Source organism: Cololabis saira, chromosome 19, assembly GCF_033807715.1.
Source record: "Cololabis saira isolate AMF1-May2022 chromosome 19, fColSai1.1, whole genome shotgun sequence".
In the NCBI taxonomy this organism is placed as follows: Eukaryota; Metazoa; Chordata; class Actinopteri; order Beloniformes; family Belonidae; genus Cololabis; species Cololabis saira.
The window spans coordinates 21,095,164-21,106,851 of record NC_084605.1 but is presented as its reverse complement, the minus strand read 5'-3'; the positions used below and the strand labels follow the sequence as shown (position 1 = coordinate 21,106,851).

Below are 11,688 nucleotides of genomic sequence, written 5' to 3'. Positions count from 1 at the left end.
GGAGGGAGTTCCAGATGTGGGGGCAGCGGAGCAGAAAGCTCGGCCGCCCATGGAGCGGAGTCGTGTGCGGGGCTGATAGAGGAGGTTGGTGTTTTGTGAGCGGAGGTTACAGGTGGATGAGTGAGGGGTCAGGAGGTCTTTGAGGTATTGAGGGGCATTGCTGTAGATGCAGAGGTGGGTGATGAGGGCGATCTTGAATTGAATTCTTGAGGTTATGGGAAGCCAGTGTAGGTTCTGGAGGTGTTTGTTGGGGATACCGATGAGCAGGCTGTTACAGTAGTCGAGCCTGGAGGAGATAAGGGCGTGGACGAGTTTTTCTGCATCGGGGAAAGTGAGGAAGGGGCGGAGTTTGGATATGTTTTTTATGTGGAAGAAGCAAGTTTTGTACAGATGTTTGATGTGGTTAACGAAGGTGAGTTGTGTTCAGCTTCACACTGAGGTTGGTAACAGAGGAAGAGAGCAGGATGTCTTGACTGGAGAAAGAGATGGTGGTTATGGGTGATGACTGGACCTGGTGAGGGGTGCCAATTTGTATGGCTTTGGTTTTGGAACTGTTGAGTTGGAGGAAGTTGTGACTCATCCACGCCCTAATCTCCTCCAGGCAGTTGGAAAGGGCTTGAGTGGGTGATGATGAGAGGACTGGGGTGGAACGTAGGTTGGGGTCAGTCCGGAGGTACAGCTGAGTGTCATCGGCATAGCAGTGAAAAGAGATGCCGTGCCGGCTGATGACACGACCCAGGGGCAGCATGTACAGAATAAAAAGGAGAGGTCCTAGAACAGATCCTTGGGGGACACCACACGTAACAATGTCTGTGTGTTTTATGTGCCTATGTATGTTATGTAGTGAAGTTTGTGTGTGTGTGTCTATATGTTTTATGTGTTCTTATGTGAAAAAATAATTGCCGCTTTGGGAGCCCTAACAAAAGCAGGTTAAAATTGCTTAACCTACCATTAAACTTATGATACACACAAGGTGCATTTTTATAAATAAAACTACATATTGCTTCCTGTTAAGCTGGTTAGAAGATATATATATAAATATATATACATATATGCAACTGGAGTCTTTATTTTTCCCGGGACATTAATAACATCCTGGGGAGGGGCTCTTTTTTGGGGCATTTTTGAAAGACAAGCTCTTAGTATTTGAAATATGTAGTTTAGTTTTGACTTCTAAATTGACATGATTGTCAGATGGCGCTTTTGGACTAGTCCCGCCTCCGCCCGACTCGGCGCGGCGCGGCTCGTCGCGGCTCCACCGGTCCTTGTCCTCGTTTGTTTTTCCAAAGCCAGGTGAGAAGTGGGCAGGTTGGGGTGTGGGTTTATGTCGGCACAGATGAGAAATCAGCTGGAGCCGCGAGCGGCTGAGAAAAAAACAGCCCGTCTACATCCCTTTTTCAATTTTCTCGACAGCCACCAGGTTTATGAACATCTGCACCTCAGAGTTGGATCACCAAACAGACGTTTGTGCTGTATAATAAAATCGCTGCGAGCCGCGAGTCGCCTCGCGCTGACTCCCGCTTCCTGATTCAAATGTTTGACGGCCCCGCCCCCCGACCAATCGGTGGCGAGGAGGGTGGTGACCTCAGAAATAGTTCCGGCTCAGCCCGGTTAGAACCTCGCCAGAATGGTTACAGAAATAGTATCGGCTTGGAGCGGCTCTACCCGGCTCAGCCCCTAGTGAAAAATCGCAAAACGGGGCCGTGGCGGGTAGAACCGAGGTGAAGCGGGACTAGTGCAAAAGGGCCAGACAGAAATAGTTTTGCCAATCAGCCAAATCAATCAATCAATTCACACTATCATTTAAAAATTACTCAATGAGTTATTGTATTATATCATAGTTTAGGTGGTGTGGACCTAATGTATACTGGAAGAATGACATCATTTGGTAAATTGATCCTCTAATTTTGTTGTTATGTTGGTACAAATAAAAATGGACGACCACAAGGGCACAGATTTTGATATAATTGAAGTTCATAACAGAGAAAATGAAATTTAAACAGTGTGGCCACATTTTGAATAATCTTGAAGACTCCATCACATCCAAACCCCACCCCCAAAAAAACAAAAAACAAAAAATAGTCCATTGGTGGATAAAATCCAATACAATTCTCCTCCATTAAGTAACAATGATTTTGAGGAGTTTCATCCAGTTCTCCGCATGTATCTAAATCACTGCGTTCCTCGAGTTCTCCGGCTTCTTCACCTTCTTTTGCCTCTTTTCCCGCGGGGTGCAGCAGCATCCGTACAGCAGAGCGAAGAGCACCAGACACAGTGTTCCCAGGGCGAACACTGCCATGACCACAAAGCCGCCCAGTGCCCACGGCTCCTCCTCCAGACGATGCAGGAACCAGTCCACCCAGTCCTCAGGTGAGCCCCTGGGCTTCTGATGCTCGCTCACACTGCACAGGAAGAGACAAACTAAACTGAATCCCAGGTGGGCAAACTAACCCAGACAACTATCTGATGAAATAATGCTCATTTTGACACCCGCTAATGCTTTATAAACCTAAAGAAGGCAGATAATGACATGTACAAGCCTTGTGAAAAGTAAATCATGTTAACCAGAGCGTCATAGAAATCTGCTGATGTTACAGTCTATTGTAACTTGTCAAATTCCTGTTATAAAACTCACCTCACCCCTGCCATGTCCTGCTAAACGATCCTCTCACGGTTCAGTGACTCCCAACAGACGCTGGGTTAACGGCAGCGTGACAACAGGCAGCCACGGCTTCTGTTCTGGTCTGCGCTAAGTTGTGGCTCAGTTTAAAAAGCTCAAACATCCCAGTTTACCACGACTTTGTGCTTAGATGAGGCGTCCTACGTATCTGAGCAGCTACTACCGTGCTTGGGGGGCGCAGTTTCAGTTGTTTCCGTGTGGGCACGGCAAAGTTAACGCACTGATCCCTGTTAATGTTTAAACTCATAATGTTGACTGTCTCAGGCAAAGGAGACAGGCCACGGATGATAAGGTGTGCACACAATACCTGTTCCAATGTTTGTCTAATCAATGGGAATTAAAAGAGAATTTGGTCGTAACAAAGAAGATACACAGCACTGAGAAATAGGTGTTTATTTATTGGAATGCAAAGAACATAAGTTATATTAACAACCAAACACTTCAGCAGACGGTGTTGTGACATCACGGATGGATCACATCACATCACCTCTTCACACAACATCTACTTTACACAAAAACATATCTGAAAAATGTTGTATGTCAAACAATAAAACAGCTCAGATGATCTATTGACACGATTTACAAAAACAGCTTCTCATCACTGGACCAGCAGAGGGCGCTATCTCTCTCTCTCTCTCTAGGTTTCCTTTTACTCAGCTTCAAAAGCAAAAACAAAACAACGGATGAACTCTATCGAAAATCAGCTTAATATGTATTTATTGGAATTGTACATTCCCCATGTTTTTCTCACACTCCCCCACCCTCCTCTGCGAGAAGATCGTCTCTGTTACACTGGAGCACAAAGCAGCTTGTTCCTGAATCATGTCATTCATCGAACACTACCACGCTGTGTTTCATTGTTCTGCTTTGCAAATGAAGCTTCATGAGTCATGACACTCTGTTGATTCATGCGCATCTCAATGTTGCGTGGCTGCCGGGATGCTGATGTCAGTCTTAAACCCAGTCCTGGAAATGTCCCACCAAAGAAATCAGTTACTCTGAAAAGAGCCATGTGCCTGTTTGTAACTTTGAAAGACTTTTTTTGTTATCATGTGGGTGATTACATGACACACTGAAGAGTGTCTGGACGTATTCATATCTCCGTCCTCTCCTCAGATGGGCTGCAGAGGCTGAACTCTCGAGGCCTGGTATTTTGGCTTTCCACAGCAGCAGCAGTAGGTGCAGGAGAGTACGATCAGGAAGAGGAATGTGGCTGCAGGGAAGAACAGGAGGCAGATGGCAGAAAGAGGACACTCGATGAGCACGTCGAATCATATTTAAAGCCACATCGATCTATATTTCATATGAAAATTAGGTTAAAAGTATATGCATGCCGTTTAAGCAGTGAATAAATGTAGTGCTTGACTATCCCGTCTGCTCTGGAGTGACATTTAACAACTTTCAGGCATGCAACTTTACTTTGTTAGTGAACAAGGCTAAATTGGACTTTTTTATTTAAAAAAATTTTCAATAAGGCACTTCAACATGTAATTATTTTCATTTTGACTGAATATTAATGACAATCTGTACCTGTTGGACCGGACGTGTAAACGTGCAAAATCATGCTAACACCTTTAACTGTTTTTAGACTGCCCTCTCGTGGCCACAAAGTGAACTGCAGGGTTAAATTGGGCAACAAAATAAAAAACAACATTGAATTTCGTCAGTTGTTATGGGTGATGGTGTGAGTGCATCATCAAACCTCTTGTAACTTTTGCAACACAAATATCTTAAGTTTTGGCTTAAACTCCTGCTTGTTGCAGCTATTTTCTTTTTAGAATATCCTACTTAATGTTTTTGTTTTGAATGTATTTGCCTAACGCAGCTGAGATGCAACACTCACCAACGAAGAGGATGAGGATGAAGAAGGCTCCCAGCTCCAGCGCATTTGCTTGTGGGAGACCCTGCAGCTTAGTCCAGATGTTCTGAATAAGATCCTGAAACTCGTCTTTCACCTCCATGGCGGCCTCTGGTTGCAGGCGATGTTAGACGGGATGCAGGAAATGGCTTGATTTTTTCTCGCAAAGGAAGACAGCCTGAAGAAGCTGAAACCCTTAAAAGAGGAAACACGGCAGGTTGAATGAAAGTTTCACTCACTTCTTCAAAAATGTGAGGCAAGACTTTTTCATCTTCAGCTCCACCCTCAACTGCTGCATATATAAATGTTCACCCTGTAATTACTCATCCAGCCTCCAGACCATGTGCACTGATCCCTAAAAACTATATCAGTACACACTCATTATACATCAGCACCCCTAATTAAGCAGTTAGTTAACATGTACGTTTCTGGGCCAAATGCTTAGAGTGTCTCCTGTTCCACGTTTACCACGTTTGCGTCGGCATCCAGGAGGAGCCGTTCTGCCTGTTCAGTCGGGCTATAAACAGAGCAAACTATTTCAGGCCTGGCATTTCAGGAGCGAAGCCTGTCCTCGAACTAGAGCAGCTGTGTGTGGGAGAGATGGTGCTAGACGGGCGGTGCAGGAGACAGGAGCACCGAGCTGTGAAACACCAGCAGAACAGGACGGCCACCACCGATAAATCCTGAGTGGTCACGTCTGTGTCTGGGAGGAACACAGGAACTATTTATAAGATCTTGTGTTCCTTTTATTTTTACCTCCTGTGATTGTGAAGATGTTAATCTGAACATTCATATTATTGGACTGCATCAAGAACCCAACACAACCAAGGAGATTGCTGAAACCTCCAGAACAGGGTTTGAGACTGGTTAATGCATCATCTTAACCTGGAAGAATCGTGGGAAAACCATATTAGAAGTTGTAACTACACCCTGAATGGTTGTGATTGGACGTTCAGGGAAATCTGATCAGAGAAAACAGACTCAGACCAATGTTTAACAGAACATTTCCACATGCATAATTCAGAAAAAGATAGATTTTAGGCTATTCAACCTTAAGAAAACCCCTAATAAGTCTGGGTAATTACATGGAAATCGCCTTCATTTTGCCAGGGAGCACTGAGATTAGGCACAGGAGCACTGGAAGAAGGTTATGTGGTCTGACGACTGAAGATTTCCCTTGTTTGAGGAGGATGGGGGCAACAGCGATGAATGGAGTGACGTCGTGTGGTGGCAGTATCATGACCTGGGGTTGCTGGAGTTGGTCAGGTCTTTAGTTATTTCATAAGCAAAGAAAACTCTAGCTGACTACCTGTATGAAGTTACTTTTATTCCTTCTCGACGGCATGGGCATTATTCCAAGATGAGAATACCAGGATTCGTCAGACTCAAACTGTGAAAGAGCATTTCAAGGAACATGAGGTATTATTTTCACACCCTGACCGGCCACCACAGAGTCCAGTCTTTAGCCCCATGGAGAATCTCAGGAATGTGCTGGTGAAGACTTAAGTCAGTGGCCCAAACTCCCTTCATCAATGCAGGATCTGGGAAAACAACGGTTGCATGCGTGGGTGTAAATAAATACTGCATGACTGCATTAGTGAAATAAGTTTGCAGGAATTTTGACTTTTTTGAATATTTTTTGAAAAATGCTGCATGATATTAGTTCCTACAGAGCCCCTCTGGTGACATTTGGGAAAAATACAATAATGCGTGGCCACGCATTAATAACTCGTGGCCGCGAGTTAATATCTCGTGGCCACGAGATAATCAATGCGTGGCCACGAGATAATTAATGCGTGGCCACGAGTTATTAATGCGTGGCCACGCATTATTTAATTTTTTTCAAATGTCACCAGAGGGGCTCCGTATAGTTCTTAAAAACTGTAATAAGAATATTACAATATAACTTGAATTCCCTTTAAGCAGTCGTGTGGAGCCACTTGCAATAAGAATTTGAAGTAAATATTAAGTTTTACCTTTTTGTGTGAGGGCCGTTGGACCTGCTGCCTTTCATTTAACTTTAACAAACTTCAACCGTCACGCCGTCACCAAAGAAACGAAAGAACTTTCACAAAAACAGCGAAAGAAAAAATCCACAAAACACTGTGACCAGCCAGCGGCTGGAAGAGTTAAACAGTTACCTTAAAAAACACTTTCACTTTAAAAAATCTATTAAAATATATATTTCTGAACTGAGTACACTTATCTGCAGAACCTTATTTAAATACCTTAAAAATAATTTAAAAGGTAGATTTATGTAAACTGAGTATGTACAGTTGACTAGAAACCAATAAATCATTTAAAATGTATGCTTCTACGGTCTGATTATGTATATTGAGCCTAAGAAACTGATTAAAATATGTTGATTTTGCAAATTCAAGTCTGGTTTTGATGGCAGTTGATGCTTCAGCGCTAAACTAGCAGATGAGTTAAGGTGGAGTCAGCCGCTTCCACCTTTAATTATAGTTTGAAAATTATGTCTAAATAAATACATGCTTAATAGCTGCTGACGTGTCATAAAAAAAGGAACAATTATTCAACTAAGATTCAAAAATACTCCATGTGGAACATCTTTAAAATAAATAAATACATAAATAAAACATGTTTCAAATAAACATGGTTTTAGCTTTTAGTTGTTTTGTTTTGGTTCTGGTTCTGGTCAGATTGTGTTCTCCTGCGTTTCCTGTCTTTGTGTGTTTTAATACTTTTATTAATGAAAAGTTTCGCCATGTTTACCTTCTTTTTTCTCGTTGTTTTAAGGTTGTTTTCACCCCTTTATTGTAACCAAGCTGCTTATATGTTCTTGTAACTATAATCTGGAGTAAAGTTGGGGAATCCTGTATATCTATATCTTTTTCAGTAAGTTTTACTTCATACTTTACATTCTTCACTTTTTTTTTACTTTGTCTTACTTTGTCTTCTTTTTAACGTTTATTTATTGTTTACTTATTGTATTGTATTTTACTGTGTCCGAAGCTGTTGTTTTGTTTTGTCTTCTGTTTCCACCAAAAGTCGTAGAAATACAATGACAATCAAAAATCTTTGAGTCTTTGAAAGTATACAAGTGTGTAATGCACGTGGAGCATCAACAGGATGCATCTCTAGGCAGAAACGTGTTTCCTGTGGTGGTGTGTCCCAGTCTGAGGCCTGCCAGCAGTCTGCCACCTTGCACAATCTTTGTTTTGTCTTCTTCATAATCGTCTCGCATCTTGGTGCACAGCTGAAGCATCGGCCTGTGGGGTTTGAAAGGAAGAGCTAAATTTCCTGTTATCACCGTGTACGTTGCAGATGGATGTGGCTGTACTGTCGTGCATTCACACCGTGTGGGATTTTTGGCTTTCTGCAAGCCGCTCCAGCTGTTCAGATCGGTACCACCTGTTGGACCGTGTGGCCTTTTCCACATCGCTGCCCTTGTGTCGCCCTGCCCCTGCACCCCCACCTCACGCCTCAAAAGCAACCTTGTTTGGAGGGAGTGGAAAAACATTCGCCACTCTGAACGAGCTCAGTTCCCAACAAGATATTATTTCCAAGAAGACTGATGATGCCCTAAGAAACAACAACAGTAAGAGAGATCGCAGGCTCTTACCTCTGGAGGAGAGTGTGTGGCTGACACTGTTTCCACTTGTTAACGCTGGTCTGAAAGGAGAAATCAACTCTTTACAGTGTCCCCACGATGTTTCACAGTCCTCCACTCAGACTTCTCTTCACCATCCCCCACTTCTTTTACTGTTTTTTTTCTGTCGTTGTTGTTTTTTTTGGTGCCTGCTGGTCTCAAGCTCTTCATCTAATTAGCAGGATAAAGTTCAGACTGACGGAGCAGCTCCGGAGGTTTGAGAGGTAATTTGACGCTTCCAAGCGGATCAGGGACCGATCCAGGGTGAACTGTTACCCCACCAGTGTGCGTTCACGCTCTCCTCGGGTTCTTCAGGGGTTTGTGTACCTCCTCCTCCTCCTCCTGTTGCTCCTCCTCGTCTTTTACCATAACTCTCTCCGTCCCTCCTCCAGCCACTTTCCAAATCAACCCCTCCACCGGTTCCTACGCTGTCACAGACTCCCCCTCACCCTCTGTCATGTTTGTACATCTGAACACTCATTCAGTGTTCTCTCCTCCTCCCGCTCTCTCCCTCTGTTGCTACAGACCAGCTGTGCCAGGGCCTCTTTCTTTCTTTCTTTCTTATTCCTTTTTTGTCCTCAGTCACCGTGGAGACGAGACTCCCTCTAAGAGGAGCTGGGAGGGGGTTTTGTGGGCGTTCGTATGCATCCGTCTGGTACCCTGCCAGCTGACACCCAGACCTTAACCTGTGCCGTCGACATGGGAGAGGATGCAGGAGACATTAGGAAGTCTGGAGGTGCAGCAAATTCCTCCTCCATACCAATCCGAGGTGGGGCGTTTTTTAGTAAAGTCCAACAAAGACTGAAAGAACAATGATGTTCTTTACGTTGTTGTTTGTTTTGTGGCTGGAATTCGTTCTCCGGCAATTTTCCATGAAAACTAGGTCCAGCCAGAGCGGCTTTGATGAGAGTCAGTTGAGTGGGTGTGCACCGGAGGATACTCAGGCATTCCAGGCTAAGTTAATTCATCCACAAATGGGCATTACTCATTTCCCATAGCTTTATCAGAGCGCAGCGCAGAGTTCCTGCGGTGGAAGTGTGTTAGAGTCTAGTGTTTTGAATAGAAATCAAAACAATGTTCATAATTGTTCTGGGAACTACACTCTTCAATAATGCATTAGAATACAATAGAATACTTTATTGTCAATGTACCTGGTACAGTGAGATTGAAAGCTGCATCACCTCTCCAGTGCAAGACAAATAAGAAACAATAGTGCAAACAATAGGAAATATAAGAATATAAGAAATATAAATAATATAAAAAATATAAAAAAGGTTAAGGTGCATTTAAATAGTGAAGACCTGAGATTCTATTTACAGATGATAGTATTTAGTTACACATGTAGTGGAATATTGCACAGATAGAAGTATTGCATGGTAAAAAACAGTAACGAAGACATTCACGTTTTAATCAGGGCGGTTATGGCTTTGGGGAAAAGGCTGTTTTTAAGTCTGTTCTGTTAGGGTTCTGAAGGATAATATGAGCATGAAATAGAAAACAAACTGTCTTTAAAGGACACAAATTCTGAAAAAAATCACTTTTTCTGAGGTTGAGAGGATTTTATTTTAGTGTTTGAAGTTACTAAAAACTAGAAAAACTCCTAATATAACTTAATACAACGCTGTTGCCTCATTTGGAGAGCCCCAGGTCTGAAATGGAAAGATCGTATGTCGATCCACTGGCAACCAGAAGCAGTTTCTTTCCCGACTGTCCGTACTTTCCCTGGAAATCTAAACTAATCCAAAGAACCGGACCAGTGCTATGCATCTGCAGTTGGGGCGGCTAGTAAGAAAAAAATTGGTATTTTATTGTAAGTCTGTGGTATTTTCACTAAAGCATGACATAGAGACCTTTCATTAAGACCTCAGGAAATGGTGTCGACTTTGGAAAAGAAAAGAAAAAGGTAGTAATGAGTCTCCAAGGTGTCATATTGATGTAAAGTATGCACTGCAAATATCACTTTGGAATTCCTTACCATAGGGGTATAAGTCCGGATGCTGATTTCAGTCTTCTGGGCTCCACTTTGTCAGTATAGTTTATGTGTCCACCCTCCTCACTTAACCCCATGGATCCCTGATGGGGTCTGGGTCAATGCCCCGGGTCCTTGACATCATGTTATGGCACCAGATTATGTTCTGTATTATGTCCTGATATGTAAAACCTTTGAACTAAAAGAGTGAGTACTTTCTTTTTCACATGAGCGCAGGCCAAACACCAAACTCATGCTAAAGGGGGCTAGAGAGTCTATAAGAAGGGTTAAGATAGGCTGATTAAGTTAAGATACACCAGATTGACTAATCAGCCAAACAGGCGGATAAAGGACAAGCCAAGGAAGTAAGAAAGAACAATAAAAACAGAGAAATCTATCTCTCCAATGCGATGACAAGGGAGCTCAATTTGGCTGGTTTCTGGTTTTAATGAAGGTGGCTGTCTTTTCCAGCCGTTCGTCTTTGTCTGCTTACTGTAACTGGATCTTGGCGACTGTTCAGCAAAGTGATGAAGCTGCAGAGGATGATGACACCTCTGAAAAGTCTGGCACTTGACGCAGAAAAGCAGCAAAGTCCGATGTGGCCCAGCTGTACCCTGAAAACGCTGCGTCATTAATCACAGCAGCAGCTGGTCTATGGAGTAAGATAACTTCCAAAAAGATGTGTCCATGTTATAACTATTCGTATTCGTAATGGTAAACATTTGTATGTAAATAAAAAAGTTGTACCCAAAATTCTGCTGTCACACACATGAGTCTGATAAATTATTAGGGTTAGGATTGTTTTTATGTGAGTATGAATCTAAAAGCTGTGAGTGCAAAGTCTTGTGAATACAACTCTAATTTCTAAGACTACGAGTCTTCACTGTGAACACGAATTCAAGTTTATGGGTACGAGTCGAAAAACTGTTGAAATGACGTCACAGGCAGGTCAAAGCATAGACATAAGAAAAATAGAGAAACATATTTTCTCATCAAAAAAACATGTTATTTTATTGTCTGAAAAATGGCAAAAATAAGAACTTTATTGATCCCACTTAGGAGTATGTTATATCTGCTATAGAGAACAAGGTAGTGCCGAAAAACAATATATATCCCCCCTCACAAAAATAAGAAAAATATAGAAAAATAGATCAACAAAATAAATTTTTAATTTTTCAAATAACAAAATAACATATTTGAACCATTTTTCAGACAATAAAATAACATTTGAACCATTTTTCAGACAATAAAATAATTGAAAAAATCTGAAAAATAGTTAAAATATGTTATTTTGTTACTTTTGTTGATGAGAAAATATGTGTCTCTATTTTTCTTATGTCTATGCTGTGACCTGCCTGTGACGTCATTTCAACAGTTTTTCGACTCGTACCCATAAACTTGAATTCGTGTTCACAGTGAAGACTTGTAGTCGTAGAAATTAGAGTTGTATTCACAAGACTTTGCACTCACAGCTTTTACATTCATACTCACATAAAAACAATCCTAACCCTAATAATTTATCAGACTCATGTGTGTGACAGCAGAATTTTGGATACAACTTTTTTATT

The 11,688-nt window shown here is 42.2% G+C and overlaps 1 long non-coding RNA gene across 1 annotated transcript; it reads right to left on the bottom strand.

The window, feature by feature from the left end:
- Positions 1-4,668: 4,668 nt before the first annotated feature.
- Positions 4,669-8,520, bottom strand: LOC133419506 (uncharacterized). The gene is made up of 3 exons (XR_009770526.1): positions 8,125-8,520; positions 5,848-6,079; positions 4,669-4,733 (listed from the first exon to the last, which is right to left on the bottom strand). It is a non-coding gene; the product is annotated as an uncharacterized LOC133419506 (long non-coding RNA).
- Between the last annotated feature and the right edge of the window lie 3,168 nt (positions 8,521-11,688).